The sequence below is a fragment of the Aedes albopictus genome, chromosome 1 (assembly GCF_035046485.1).
Source record: "Aedes albopictus strain Foshan chromosome 1, AalbF5, whole genome shotgun sequence".
Lineage (NCBI taxonomy): Eukaryota > Metazoa > Arthropoda > Insecta > Diptera > Culicidae > Aedes > Aedes albopictus.
The window spans coordinates 308261004-308274581 of NC_085136.1; the positions used below are offsets into that span (position 1 = coordinate 308261004).

A 13578-nucleotide genomic window follows, 5' to 3' on the forward strand; every position below is an offset into this window, starting at 1 on the left:
TTGTTCCTTTCCAGTCCGATTGGGGGTCCATTATGAGTAGCGGTTCGCCGATGTCCAGGTATCCGGGTCCGTTTGAGCCACGGGGCTCAGAAGAGGGTCAGTGTCAGCCGCTCTCAGGGGAAGAGCAACTGACGAAAAATTGCAAGTGCCGGGGCTGGGAATCAAACCCATGACCATCCGCATATGAAGCGAACGTGTGACCAACTACGCCACGGGCCCCGGCTTTACTGGCATTTACCAGATTAGCTGGTATGTCATAAACATACAGAAAAACTTGCAGTTAGAAGACACAGAATGTTGCTAATTGACAAATTGAGGGATGAATTTTTGAAAAAAAATCGCGTTCTGCTGTGTTGTGGATTGACATCTAAGCCGAAAGAGAGATGGTTCTTGAAAAAGTGAATGTTCATGGTGAGGGCTCGGGTTCAGTTTGGCTTTCTATTCCGCAGAATTTTCACCTGTTCTGTGGCTTAGTTGGTTAAAGCACCGGTCTAGCGAATACGGGGTCGTGGGTTCGAATCCCACCAGAACGCGATTTTTTTCAAAAATTCATCCCTCAATTTGTCATGAAATCTGCAAGCTGTGGGGTGTGAACATAGTTTACTGTTATTCCCCTTTCGTGTCCGTCCCCTAGCAAGCATCAGTGACAGCCAGCACCATGACGACGGTGTCAGTGTAAAGCTGCAGCGCCTCACTGCCTCATTGAGGAGAAAAGTTTTGGCGGAGCAAGTCGCCTTCATCGTGTGGTTCTGGATTATGCCAAGTGATTCTACTGTAGTTTGCTAATATGGTTCATCCGTACGTGAGTTATATTGCTTCAAAGGAAATTCACTCTTTATTAACGGTTCTCCAGATACACCGCAACTGCGTTTTCCGAGTTTAATTTCAACAGCTAAAGCACTGTCCAATTTAAATCCTTGTAGGTATAACTATTTAATCCCCCAAGTCCTGCAGTCCCTATACACGCTTCTGTCTGTCAGCTCACAGCATCTGTGAATTGGGTCTCCTCGAGTTTTCCCATCTCGATGAGGAATCTCTGCTTCCTCGTGGTATTCTCTCTCTCTCTCCCTGTGTGTACCTATACGTTCTGGTATTCTCCCAGCCGTGGGATCCCAATGTTTTCCTTCCGATGCGATGGGTACTGGATGCTGTGTGCGGGCAGACCCCAGCCTATAAAAGCTTTTCCGCCCTACTGCTCGGATTCAGTACTACGCGTACGACCGCCGGTTCGTTACCATTAAATTGTGAGGAACATCCTCGCTCATCCCGGTTAGAGAGGGTTTTTAGTTTCACTATGCTACTGGAAGCTCGAAGGGCAATCGCGCGCTGTTCTAGTGTATTGGCTTTGTGAATCTGTGAGACATGGTGAGATATGTAAATGGGAATTCTTTCGTTGGTGGATTATTCGCCTCAGGAATTCAGCGTGGCGCCCGCCCGCTGGCGTAAACTTGACAGTGACATTCACAGATCTGGCGTAGACTAAGGTGGTAGTCGACGAATATCGGGACAGGTGGACTCTTGGAAACCGCAACGGTCAGCGCTCGTTCCGGAAGCACTGCTGGAAGGGTCATAAAATTCCGGAACCTAATCTGCAATTATGATTATTTACGATTATTCGGTGGAAAACTTCCAAAAGAGAATCGCGCTACTGGTAGATGATGGTGGATGCGATGTGGTTGGTGTTTGTTGCTGGGTCGGTCGGTTGACAATGTTGTTGATGTTTGCAATCGGGGTCAAGGATCTGATCTGTTGTTCAAAAACCGATCAACGAGTTACAGTGAGAGACACGTATAATTAAACTATCATTAGCAGGAATTGTGTAGTGGATGGAGTTTCATTCAAATGTTCACAGTACGGCTTATGGTAGGGTATTTCGAAAATTTAGATTGTCTTATATTGCTTAGGGCCCGTCAATAAACTACGTAGACACTAAGGAGAGGGATGGATCCATACAAATTTTCCAAATTGTATGTGGACGAAAGTCTACAAAGGGTAGGGGTTGGGTTCTGAGGTGAGCAAAAATAAGTCCACATGGTTCATAGGCAGCGCCTTACTCGTTTATTCATTGTGTTATATACAAATTGTATCCGTATTGTTCGATTCGATGGAAGATGTGAAGAGGGAAAATCACACCAACGACAGAGTCAACACTGGGCGCTGACATATTGAGTTCGTATTGAGATGGATAAGCTATTGTGATTAAATAATGATCATTGGATTCTAACCGAACGATGTTTGTTGAGGGTTTACGTTGTAGGGAAATTGGAATGTTCGTGGGTTGAATTCCACGGATGAAAACTAAATCTGAAAGTAAGAATAATGTCTAAATCCTTAATGTGCTTAAAATATGTTTAGTTTTGAGTGTTCCGGTAAACCAGTGATTCCCAAAGTGGACGAAATCGTCCCCTGGCACAGTGGGACGAATAAAAAAAACCCAGATTAATCCACCTAGTGGTGATAGTGCCTTTCTCGTCGAATATGTACTCATAACTTTTCTTCGACGTTAGCCAAAATGTTCCTGAATCCTGAAAACACTTTACACTAGCAACAATTTTAACAAAGCCATCATCGATTTTCGAAACTTATTGATGATACATATTCCGATGTTATGTTCAACAACAAAACAGCAGAAAAAGATCAGACCTCTCAGTTGACTGCTTGAGCACCTAACCCTAGTCGTGTATTGGGGTCATTGTGACCCCATTCCATCCACTACGGCAGCGAGGTGAGTGTCAGCTAATGCTTGAAGAAGGTTAACTTTATTCACAATCACACTTTGTGATCTTCGCCAATGTTTATTTCAGCACACTTTAGGCTATATTTTATTATCATTGGTAACACGATTCATGTAAAATTTGACCTTCCTACGAGGAAAATGCAGAAAATGTAGATTTTCCATTCAAATTTCAAACGCAATGAGAAGAGTGAGGGCTCAACCAGCCGCACCCAAATTGTGAGCAGTAATTTTAGAAGCATAAGGAGATTGGAGATTGAAAAACTGTATAAGGTTGATGCGATTAAATTATCTATCTATATATATAAAAATGAATGTGAAGTTCCTTTGAGGCAACAAAACTAAAGAACGGGTGAACCGATCAGCATGACTCTTGCACGGGTTGGTCCGTATTCATGGTGGCTGTGTTTATATGTACAAAAAGTTACGAAAAATCAACTAGAAAAGTAGGAAAATTGTTAAAGTACTGCTTTTTCAAGAGCTGGGAAGGAAATCAGCACGATCGAATTGAAACCAATCTAGAGTGCGGTGCTATTTTGAGCTCAACAGTTGTCAAACCACCACAAGATGGCAAGACAAAGTTTGCCGGGTCAGCTAGAATTTTTATATAAAACGTTGATCCATCCTACTATACATTTACACCGCAGGAATCTGAAATGGTGTAATTTGAAGAGATCGCTTTGGTCACGATTTCGTTCTCTCGCATAAGGTACCCCGGGGCAAGTGAGAATTCGGGGCAAGTGAGACCTACAGCTATAATTTTTTTTATTTTTTAGTTTTAAGGCAAACATTCTTCATAGAAAACATAGGTATCATACCAACGGATACTTTGAATTCAAAAATTGCTATTGTTCTCACCATAAAGATACCATATATGTTATTGTTGATCATTTGTAATTTTCAATTCACTAAGTGAGAATCACGTACTCTACTACATTCGTCGTTTAAAAATCAAATAACAAATAAAGTAAAACTTTTTCGGTTTTAAGATAATCTTTGGAGTGCTTGAAAATTATTTTGAGCGAAAAAGCTGTAATTTATTTTCATTCATTACCTTTAGTTAACTGCTCTCACTTGCCCCAGTGCATTTCAGCATCTGGGGCAAGTGAGACCTATGAGAGTAAACAAACACAACTTCATAGTTTGATCTCGATTTCTTCAGCCTAAGTCGAAATTTACACAAAAGTGAAGTAAAAATCAGCGTCTTAAGTAAACAATCGATGAATTACACTTAATTACTTCTATTCTGATGATGAAGCTATTGTTTAGAATGGTAAAGTCTTGGGTAGAACCGAAATCATCTATTTTTCATATTTTTTTAAATTCTATTATTTTTTTCGTTTTTCGCTGCATAATGAGTTTTTCGGAATGTTAAGGAACCTGCCATAAAGTATGAAAAAAAGTGGAAAACGACTTATTCAAAGTTCACGATTTAAAAATCTTTATTTAATGATCGTAAAATTATGTAAGGGAAAACATAACATATGGAAATCTTCAAAGAAATTTTGGCAAGATTCATCAACTACGTAATATGAAAAGCAAGTTTGGAAATCTTTCGGCTTTAACCTTAGGGCACTATCTGTATAAATAAAATCAATTTTTTTTTGCACGAGCTGTTAGAGTTTAATCATTTTTTTTTCTCAGTGATTCGTTATTATATGTGTTACGTAATTTATGCACGATACCACAAAACTTTTCCAACATAAATCGCTAAACATAGTTATTCGCATAATATATCTATAATCTATGCTACATTACATATATGCAGAAACTTTGTTAAGCCATTTGTACAAAAATTCCGAATAGGTCCCACTTGCCCCGTGATACGGTATAAATTAAAATCTGCTCCACTTTTCATCATATGCATAATATACAGAATTTAAAATTTTTGAAACAGTTTCAATGTCAGTTAATAAGAAGAAATATACCAACAATGTCTTTTAGAATCATTAGAATTATAAAATTATTTATGTTTAGAATTTTTTGGCTTGACAAAACCAAACTAGCATTTTTTTAGGTCCCACTTGCCCCGGGGTACCTTATATGAAGACTTTGATCATTTCTTCATTTATAATCTGACCCAACGTTTACATGCTATCAAAAAGCTACAATTTGATTTATCGCTTTGGCATTTATTTTGTTAACCTTTATAATTCCGCTATTTGATGTGCAGCTTGCATGGGTTTGGTTAAATTTTACGTTTGACTACTTCCGGCGGGACACCTGGAACTGATTCCGGTTGTCTCAAATATGGTCTTAGACTATATTTTTGTCAACTGTTCATCACGTGACCTGAAAAACCGGAAAATGATGTGATTTGAGGCTATTTTCTTGCTAACCGTTCGGCAAATTTTTGAAAATGCCGCGATTTTATGTATCGCATGCATGGTTTTGGTTCACTTCTATCAAATCACACCCGCAACCGATTCCGAATTACTGTGGCCTGAGACTATTTTCTTGTTGACCGTTCATCAGATTATAAAAAACGCCGCTATGGTTTAGTTCCTTTCTATATTTTACCACTTCCGACGCGTTACTCGTCTTGTCACCAGTTCTGGAACACTCCCAAATATGGTCTGAGATTATTTGTTGGTTAACCGTTTATCTTGTTACTGAATAAGTCATCGATATGTCACATGTATTGGTTCTCTTTTACATTTGATCATTTCTGGCGGGACACCCGTAATCAGTTCCGTAACACACTGATAGGGCTTGCGTCTATTTTCTTGCAACTGTTCATCATGTTACCGAAAGAGCCGTGATTTGAGGTATCGCATGCATGGGTTTGGTGTCACTTCCGGCCCGGAACCGGTTGCGAAACACTACCGATAGTCTCTTAAATAGTCTGAGCCAATTTGCTTGCTAAAGTTTATTAGGTTATCAAAAAAGCCATTGGTTTGGTTCAATTTTATATTTAGCCGCTTTCGGAGGGAACTAGTTTCGGCACTACTGACAGTCCATAATGTGGTCTTAGCCTACTTCCTCAATAACCGGTCATCAAGTTGTCGAAAAAGCCGTGATTTGATTTGCCGCATGCAAGTGTTTCGTCAACTTTTATATACGGCCACTTCCGGCGGAACACCCGGAACCGGTTCTGAAACACTACCGGTTCATATAAGTTCTGAGACTGTATTATTGCTAACTGCTCATCAGGTTATCGAAAATGCCGTAGTTTGATGTGCCGCATGCATGGGATTGGATCACTTTTATATATGACCACTTCCAGCGGGACATCCGGAACCGGTTCCGATACACTGCCAGTTCAGATATGGTCTGAGTCTTTTTTTATGCCAACCTTTCATTGAGTTATCAAAAAAGTCGCGCTTTGATATATCGCATGCATGGATTTGGTTCACTTTTATATTTGGCCACTTCCTGCGGGACTCCCGGAACCGGTACCGGAACACTACCGGTTCATATATGGTCTGAGACTGTTTTCTTGCCGACTATTCATCAGGTTATCCAAAATGCCGCAATTTGATGTGTCGCATGCATGGATTTGGTTCACTTTTATATTTCGGCACCAACATTTCAAAAGGGCGTAACTGCATTTACAATCAATGCTTTCTCACAAAGCTGTGGAGCGTATCCCATCCCTCTCGAGTAATCCACTAGCACGAATAGAAAGATAAAATCCTCCTCTTTCGATTAATGGATGTGAATTGCGTGAGATGAATGAAATACGACCCACAGCTCTGTGAAAAGGCATTGGTTGCAAAAGCAGTTACGCCCTTTTGAAATGTTGGTGTCGATTTGGCCACTTCCGGTGGGACTCCCGGAACCGGTTCCGGAACACTACCGGTTCAGATATGGTCTGTGACTGTTTTCTTGCTGACTGTTCACCAGGTTATCCAAAATGCCGCAATTTGATGTATCGCATGCATGGATTTGGTCCACTATTATATTTGGCCACTTCCGGCGGGACTTCCGGAACCGGTTCCGGAGCACTACCGGTTCAGATATGGTCTGAGACTATTTTCTTGCTGATTGTTCATCAGGTTATCCAAAATGCCGCAATTTGATGTGTCGCATGCATGGATTTGGTTCACTTTTATATTTGGCCACTTCCAGTGGGACTCCCGGAACCGGTTCCGGAACACTACCGGTTCAGATATGGTCTGAGACTATTTTCTTGCTGATTGTTCATCAGGTTATCCAAAATGCCACAATTTGATGTGTCGCATGCATGGATTTGGTTCACTTTTATATTTATGTTGTAGACGAAAACTACATCAAAGAAGGCGAAAATTTTGAAACTCCAAATTAGGGGGCGGAGACTTTCTTTTAGGGTGACTGAGTCAGATAGGTCTCGCTATCTGTTAATTATCGAGACGTAACAATTAACACTTCCGCGACGCGACGGTTACACGGTGTCGATTAACTTGAGCAGTTGGCGGTGTTCTTCCGTCGCTGGGACTTGGAATCGCCTTGCCTCTAGGGCTTCTTCAGTGTGCGGTGATCTACCGGCCAGATGTCGGTGATTCGCATTGAAAAGCTAGAGTCGATTGTCGTCAAAAGACTGCACTGTATTTCAGGTTCTTGGGTTTTTATAGGTTTAATTACATCGATTTAAGGTTGGCTATTTCCTATAGTCTAATGAGTTAAAGCGAGAACGAAAGAGGCGCCTGGGACGGAGTGTTGACAAATATCAATATTTGAGGTTTTTGCCATCTCGTATCCATCGACTGCAATGTTATGATTATTCAGTTTTGCTTGTGCACCGCGGTGCGGTCCACCGCGGTAGCGAACTCAAGTCAACCAATAATGTGTAAATTGCATCGTTGGATATGCGTTTGGACTATATGGATTTTAATGTTGAGTAATTATGTTGATGTGAAAGTAGGCCTAGTACACCTACCCCCTTTTTTTTAATAACGTAATGAAATTTTGATGAAATGAAGTTATTCATTATTGTTTTCAATCTGTCCCAAATGCCTTGTTTTTATAATTTTCTTAATTTTGTTTGCAATAAATGTTTAAAACTGTTTTTTTTTTAAATATGTTCTTAACCTTAAGTGTATGTTTATATTTAAATAAACCGAATTTCAAACGCTTCCTGAATGAGTTTGTAGTAAAATTGATTAGAGAACTTACATATTAATTACCTGATTTTTATGTACAGATGTTATCTTTCTTGAGTCCAAATCTTCCAATATACAATTTTGTTCTTGTACATCCATTACTTTAAAAGGTCCTAGTGGGGATCTAATTTTTTCCTGTTTTCGTTTGTAATATATACCAAGACTCCCTTCGATAACTTGATCGTGTTTGTATATTTAAAGTTTATATTTCAGTTCATTACAATATTGCTCTATGTTGTCTACCGGATCAATTTTATTTTTGAATATATCTCGTGGTAAACTAGCTTTTCTTCCGAATACAAGTTCAAATGGTGTATACTTAGTATCGGTGTGTGAGGTGGTGTTATAGACGAATGAGTAAAATGTTATCCAATCATCCCAATCATCGTGGTTTTCGTTTGAAAAAGATCGAAGATACTCGTTAAGGCATCTATGATTTCGTTCTAACGCACCTATGGTTTGGGGATGATATGCTGTGGCAAAGTTCTGTTTAAATTTCAGTGTTTCTCCAATTTGGGTTAATTTTCATTCTTATATTCTGTTCCTTGGTCCGATCTGAGTTCAAGAAAGTTTCCATAAATAAGTATGAAGTTTTCAACTAAAGCTCTTGCTATAGTTGAAGCTTCTTTGTTTGATACAGGTATTATGATGACATATTTCGTCAGATCACACTGTATCGTAATACAATAGCAATTATTTAGGTAGTTTTAGGTAGTTTTTTATCAATAACTCAGAAACGAAAAAAGATATCGCAATTCAGAGCACATTTTTGGACCTTTAGGGTACTAAAATCACCGATTCTAGTAGAATAGGATATTTTTTTCGTCGAAAAAAATTCATGATTTTTTTGACCCCATACAATTTTTGAGAACTTTAGGCCCCGTGGGGGACCACTTAGCCTTGAGATACGGAATTTAAATTTTGGCATGAAGGTTTTTTAGCTAAAACGATCGTTTTGCAATATTGAACTTCTAACATTTCCAACTTTTGCAAAAATAGGGACGGCCTACTACCCCCCTTCTTTAATGTCCACGTGGACTTCTGAAAAAAAAAATATATCGATTTTTTTTCTGTTTAAAAAACTACGATTTAGAATGATACCATAGACTAATTTCATGACCTCGATGCACCAAAGAGATTCATTAAATTTTGTGTGTCCAGTCTGGTATCCAATAATATTCATTATCGTGTATTTTTTTCCGTGTAAATTGCCTTTTGTGTACATTATATATAGCGTGTAACATCGATCTGACAGTGAGGGCCTAAACATAAATTACGCAATTGGGCACCGAGGATTGTTCACAATCTGCGAACTTGACTGCGGAAAAAATGCGACGCTGATGATACCCTAATTTGAATGTAACTCCTAATTTTATATGTTATAGGTGTTCTAACTTTCGTGTTACAAATTATCAACAAAGGTTTCCATTTCTCCATGGTTGTCTCATATTTGAGATGATTTCAATGGTGTGATATCTTGAAAACTTTCAAAGATTCGATTTTATAGATCAATTGTCGATCCTTGTCGAAAAACAAGAATTACAGCAACATTTCGAAATTGCATAGCATCATTTCAAAACTCACTCATTGTGATATGATTTTGACTTTAATGGCCTATAAAATACCATATCTTTAGGAAGGAACTACAAACAGTGGGGGGGCGACACAAGTTTTCCCAAGCTGAAATGTCCCAAAAAAGCTGAAAAAAGACGAAAAAAATGGAAAAATCCGCAAAACTTTGCGGGTTTTAGCGGCTGCTTTCGTCTTATTTCGACTTTATTGTGGATATTTCGGCATGACAAAACTATCATCACTCCTCTGTCAAAACAAAATGTTGAGGTACCCCTGCAAAGTTTCTTGACTTGACTTGAAATGTTCTACAGATATTTTAAAACTTTGAAGAATTGCGGATTTTTAGAAAAAAAATCCACTCTGCGGTAGCCACCGAGTTCTACCGCAGCTGTCAAAGTCTTACCGCAACCATGAAAATCATCCAATCGTTGAAACAGAAGGCCCAATCAAAGTATGCTTGCAAATTGATTTGCTTTGAAAAGTAACAACAATCAATGATCATTGGCGTCGTATCCAAGGCATCCTTGAAGCGATTGATGATACTCCGATGAAAATCAGTAGTCTGACAGCTGCGGTAGCTTTTTTATCTACCGTATAATGGAAAGTTTTCTCTAAATTAGCAATGAATGATATGAAAATTCGAGAATTCCATTCAAAATTTCAACGAAAGTTTAAAAATTTCAAAATTTTGATTAGTATTTTTTCCTAGGTAAAATTCTGATATTTTGTCAAGAAATATTGCCGCTGCAATTTCTAAATGGGTATGTAAACATTATTTTCGCCAACAAAAAACAAGTGATTGCTACCTATTAAATTATAATTACATCAACAATACGGCATGATTTTCTTTCAGTTTTGATTTTTGCCTTTCTTGTACACTAAGTGTACCGGAAAGACTATATGTTCACTCCAAAAATTACTTTTTAATAGAAGGCCCGGAGAGTCGAGTCACATATACCAATCATCTCAGCTCGTCCAGTTGAGGTGATGTCTGTGTGTGTGTGTATGTGTGTGTATGTGTGTGTATGTATGTATGTGTACAAACAAACTCACGTCACTTTTTGGCAGTAAATCTCAACCGATTTTAATGACCGATGGTTTATTCGGCGCCGCACATAGTCCCATTGTTTCCTATTGAAAATGGTTCGGATCGATCCAGCCATTCCGGAGTTATGGCCATTTAGGTGTTCCGGACAGGTACCCCAGGAAGGGGTCAGATATAAAAATGCAACAAACCCATGCATACGACACACCAAACCAGGACATTTTCGATAGCCTGCTGAACAGTAAGCAGAAAAATATTCGCAGACCTTATCTAAACCGGTAATATTCCGGAATAGGTTTTGGGTGTCCCGCCGGAAGTGGCCAAATATAATAGTGAACCACATCCACGTATGCGACACATCAAATCACGGCTTTTCCGATAACATGATGAACGGTAAGCAGGAAAACAGTCTCAGACCATATTTTCATCGGCAGTGTTCCGGAACCGGTTTCGGGTGTTCCGCCGGAAGTGGTCAAATGTAAAAATGAACCAAACCGATGCATGCGACACATCAAATAGCAGCTTTTTGGAAAAGCTATTAATCGGTTAGTAAGCAAATAGTCTCAGGCCCCATTTTGATCAACTGGTAGTGTTTGGGAACCAGCTCCGGGTGTCCCACCGGAATTGGCCAATTGTAAAAATTTAAAACAACCGGCAGTGTACCAGAATTGGTTTCGGGTGTCCTGCAGAAAGTGGCCAAATTGAAAAATAGACCAAACCCGTGCATGCGGCATATGAAATAGCTGCTTTTTCGATAGCAAAACGAAAAGAAAATAGTCTCAGACCGTATTTGAGACAACCGGCAGTGTTTCGGATCCAGTTCCGGGTGTTCCACCGGAAGTGACCAAATGTAAAAGTAAACCAAACCCATGCGACACATCAAACCAAGGCTTTTTTTGATAACCTGATGAACGGTTTGCAAGAAAATAGGCTCAGACCACCATAGGGACTACCGCTAGTGTTGTAGGACCAGCGTTGGGTGGTTCGCCGGATATACGAAAGTGAATAAAACCGGTGCAATATAAGAGAACAAAATCTTGACAAAACTAATCATCAAATTACACTTTTTCAGATTTCTGAGGTTAAACTGTACAGTAGGATAGTTCAACGAATGAAAATTGAATCGCAACAGCTCCAAACAAAGTTTTTTCAATCCTCTTTTGCGTCTAAAATCACTGCGTAAAACTTTGATGCGATACAGTCGCAGTAGTTGAAATTTGAATGATATCGAATATGGGGAATTTCACTCGTTGTGCATAAAAAACTTTGTCCAAGACCGCAAAGTGATCTGCCTCCAGTGATAGTGGAAGTGGTCATGCAGTCAACTAAGAGGTCTGATATTTTTCAGCTCTGCCTATGCGTTGAACTCGGAATTTGTCAAGAATATGTGCCTTCAATAATTTTACCAAATCGATGATGGTTTTGAGAAAACAAATCTTGCTTTCAGGAACATTTTGACTTCAGTCGATGAAAAGATTATGAGTACATATTCGATGAGAAAGGCACTACAACCACTAGGTGGATTAATCTGGGTATTTTCTTAAATCAATGCTGTCCACGTGGACATTTGACAGACTCCCACCCCCCTCTAAGTTGTGCACGTGGTATACGGCCGGCCCCTTCGTATATTATGTTTTATAAATTCAAGATTCTAGATACTTTAATGCACGTTTGATACTAATCATAGTATTCCAGAATATGTATGACGTTTTTGTTACTATTTGAAGACCATTCAATATATATCAATGAAATTTTCACACAATCGATTAGGTATGTACTTCGAAACGTCTAAAAATGTTGAGGTTCTAACTTCAAAGACAACAAAGTTGTGGATATTTGTAGGAGTTGCGATAATTCACAACATTCGCTTTTAACAGGTTTTGCATTAAAAAACTGAAAAAAATTCTAGACCAAAAGGATGTTTTCCATCATCACTCCAAATTGACGGAAATGGTCCAAAGTATCATGGACCCCATGACATGGGGCGGGCATCATTTTAGACTTACTTATTTTTTGATATTGTTCACTTCCTTGGGCATAGAGTATCATCGTGTTTGCCACACGACATACGCATTCGAAATGGTCATTGGCAGGGAAAGCTCTCAGTGAAAGTGCTCATAGATCACTTAACTGAGAAGCAGGCTTTGTCCCACTTGGGACGTTATGCTAAGGAGCATAATTGTATTGCCTAACAGCACGCTTGTGCTAGTTCGTTGTAAACAATAGAAAATTAACTTCCGGTAGCTTTCCTGTATAAGATTGAAGGTTTCGAGCAGAACTTTCTCTTTTGTCTTCTCTACCGTTGGCGAAAAAGCAAGTAAAGGGAAGCCCGTGCGATCCAGTAACTATTGAAGATTCGACCATGAAATGTAGGGCAAAGAGGGATATAACGCTCCATCTAGGTATATGTGTTCAGAGGCATCAAATGAAGCTGATTTTGAGATGATTTTTCGCAGTGAAGGGGAGTTTATCATTGTGTCTAAAAACACCAAATATATCACCGAGTCAAATCAAAATTTGCCAATAAAGATTAAGGAATTCAAAAAAGGTAGGTATGACCAATTTGGAACTGGAAAATTGTAGAAGGCAAAAAGTCTTTTAGGGTGAGGTAAAACGCCCGCTGGAATTTTCCGTTTTAGGGCATGGAATGCCTGGGGGCTCCATCGAACCCTTGCCTTTCCTAGCAGTAATGAAAGGCAAAGGAGGCGCTTGGTAGTTAATGGGCTGATGTTGTCAGGGAAGGAAAATGTCCTGACATATTTTTTTTTTTCATGATATTCCGTGACATTTTCCATCCACGGATGCCTGTACCAGTGTCGCCTAAATCGCGAGAGCTTCAAACTAGACAATCATTCAAAATGTGGAGAATGTTTTTTGAGATTTTTTATTGTCAACTATAACAGTCGTATTTGCACTTAAAATGCTGAATTTAAGATTTGGTTTTCTTACATCTGGAAACACATACTAAATGTTAATAAAAAAAAACTGAAAGCGTTTCACCCCCAATTCTCCTGTATGCGGGATACTAAGCAAGTATCAAGTATCATGACATGCAAGACATGAAAATGGTTCTTTTTATTACTTCATTCATAGAAATCTAAACTACGAAACCATCCCTATACCAAATGGGATGGGTATGTAACAAA

At 39.1% G+C, this 13578-nt stretch overlaps 1 protein-coding gene across 4 annotated transcripts in view; it reads left to right on the forward strand.

The window, feature by feature from the left end:
- Nucleotides 1-1214: 1214 nt before the first annotated feature.
- The window catches only part of LOC115257278 (uncharacterized), a 201506-nt gene continuing 189142 nt past the window's right edge, over nt 1215-13578 (forward strand). For 3 of the 4 annotated variants that reach the window (XM_062847110.1, XM_062847114.1, XM_062847112.1), the window contains exon 1: nt 1219-1365. The gene's annotated coding sequence lies outside the window, so the exon portion shown is untranslated. Of the gene's footprint in view, nt 1366-13578 lie in introns of all 4 variants that reach the window. The other variant, XM_062847111.1, reaches the window with a different exon arrangement.